This window comes from Arachis ipaensis, chromosome B04 (genome assembly GCF_000816755.2).
Source record: "Arachis ipaensis cultivar K30076 chromosome B04, Araip1.1, whole genome shotgun sequence".
Classification (NCBI taxonomy): Eukaryota; Viridiplantae; Streptophyta; class Magnoliopsida; order Fabales; family Fabaceae; genus Arachis; species Arachis ipaensis.
Window position 1 is genome coordinate 1,371,177 of NC_029788.2, and position 2,888 is coordinate 1,374,064.

Here is a 2,888-nt window from a genome sequence, read left to right on the forward strand (position 1 = left end):
CTTTATACTAGAAATAATTTTAATAATTAATTTTAATATATAATTAACATAGTTAAAAAATATTAGTTACATAATATTATGTCAAAGTTATCTATCATATTGAAGAACATTTTTTGTGAAGAGGATAAACTCTCCGTTTTATAATTAAAAAAAGAAATAAACAAATAAAATAACATGTATACTGCATACTGTTTTAAATTTTTATTATTTATCGAAAATAATTTTCAAATTTATTTGTGTTTAAAAAGTTCAAAAAAAAAATTTTTAACTAATTTTTATCCAACTTTGTAATTTCTCTCTCTATTTTACTTTCCTATTCCTCTCTTAATGGTCCGAAAAAAAAATTAATTTCTTGTTTTCCTAACAGAATTAGTTCTCTAATTAGTTGGACTTATTTATAAAAGATGACTTTTATAATGTCTATGACTATAGTTGTCTATGGTTTTTATTGTTTCATAAACTTCTCGCTTTTTTATTTAAATATGTACGAGAAAATTATTATTTTTCAGAATGTGTATGGATGAAAAGTTTGTATAAAATACGCATGACCATTTTAGGAGTGTCACCCACAAAATAAAATTACACTCCATTTTAAACTAGGTGCACACGAAATAGAGAATTCATGTTACCTTCGTCAGCCACGAAATAGAGCTACCATATTAGCCAAAGCAGACGCAAAATGGAGCTAGGGTAGACGCGAAATGTGGCGTGTCAGGACCGCATTCCAAGTCGTGAATGCTGTAGATGAAGTGGTGAACTCAGGTGGGGCACACACGAAATGGGCACCAGATTCTGGTGTACCACACACAAAATGAGCCAACTAAGCGTGTACCGCACAAGAAATGGAACCAAAGTTAGCCTATATAAACCCTGCTCCAGCAGAAGTGATGCCACAACTCCAATTCACCCTTCTTCTACTTTCTCTTTCTCTTTGTGAAACCCATTTTCATAAAACTTGATATCATCAACTTTTGTTGTGGAAATGGCTTTTGAACACATATATTTTATCGTATATCTGAATGGAGAAATTTCTCATACAGTTGACGGTGTAACATTTATGTGTGATGACCCACTTTGGATAATGATTCCTCTGCAATCATCTTTGCAACAACTAAAAAATTTGATTCTGATGAACACTGGGTTGGTTGGAAAAAAAGAGATCAGTAACCTCGCTTACAGGATGCCAGTTGCGGTAGCCAGTTCGTTTGCTTATCAGAAAATGCAGATTAAATCGGACCATCATGTTTCGATGATATGAAGCATCTATTCGATGGAACTTTGTGTGAAGCTTCAAGATGTCGGGGGTAACTCATCTAGTTTGAATAACGTGGAGGAAATTCGAAATTTCGATACGGCTGAAGCCATTCCCTTTCCGGAGATTGGTAGGGCTCGTAGTCCCACTTTTAACGCCTTCGTGACGCCAGAACAGAATGCAAAAAATTCTCACGGACGTCCCATCCTCACCACCCATGCTGCATCCCCGGAAGGTATTGCTGACAGATTGGCAAACTCGTATGATGAAGATGAGATTGAGAATGATAGCGATGAGGAAGCAAAAGTTATTCCTGAAATCCAACCGCTTCATGATACTGAGCAACTATGCTTTGACCGGTGAAATGGAGTTGGAGATTAGCTTGAAGTTCCAGAATAGAGAAACAGCGATGCTTGCTGTTAAGAACTACAACATTCGTAGAAGTGCATAATACAAAGTGGTAGAATCAGATCAAACTCAGTATGTATGTCGATGCAAATTTTTTGGTGACCAATGTCGTTGGATGGTAAGGGTTGTAAAGACGAGGGCTTCGAGATTTCGGGAAATCTAAAAATATCATGGGCCTCACAGTTGTATGGCAACTGCAACGTCGCAAGATCATGCTCAACTTGATAGTAATGTCATATGTCAGCATATATTCCCCATGGTTCAGGCAGATGCGACCATTTGCATTAAGGTGTTGTAGGGTTCTGTAGAGTCAGCGTACGGATACAAGGTGTCTTATAAGAAGGTTTGGCTAGTGAAGCAAAAGGCAATAGCCAGAATCTATGGAGACTGGGATGACTTATACAACCAGCTGCAGAGATATTTCAACGTGTTGCAAACTTTCATTCCAGGTATGAAATACATGTGACATTATTCGGTTTTTGATGTTGTTTGCGTTCGTTACTCTATTTTGATAACTATGCGTAATCGTGTTAGGTACAATTGTCGATCTACAAACCCGACCGTACTACGTGGGAAACACGCTAGACCGTGACAGTGTCATGTTTCAACAAGTATTATGGCCATTCCTATCGTGTGTTGAAGCATGCAAACACTGCAAGCCACTGGTTTCAGTTGACGGAACACACTTGTGTGGTAAGTACACAGGCACCCTATTGATGGGAATAGTACAGGATGAAAACAACAACATACTGCTCATAGCTTTCGTGCTTGTCGAAAGGGAGAATACAGACCCGTGGTACTTCTTTCTTACCCACCTAAAGAGGCATATAGCGACAAAGCCGGGAATTCTGCTTATCTCTGATAGGCATGCAGTTATAAAGGCTGTGTTGGAGCGAGATGGGTGTGGATGGAAACACAATGTTTATTGTGTCAGACATATTGCCTCTAACTTTGCAACAAACTTCAAGAGCAAGGAAGCAAAAGGGCACCTCGTCAACGCGACATACTCGAAAATGCAAGAGCAGGCGCAATACTACCTTGAGTTAATTAGTGGCAAGGATCCGGCCACGTCTCCGGCAATGATGACTTAGATTAGAGGGTTAGAGCCGTCGAAATGGCTACAACACCACAATACAACCTATTAAAATTTTCTTCCACATTGATTCCACTACTACTCATTTTAATAAATAATAAATTTTTTTCTCCTCAATATATTTTTTTTTACCAC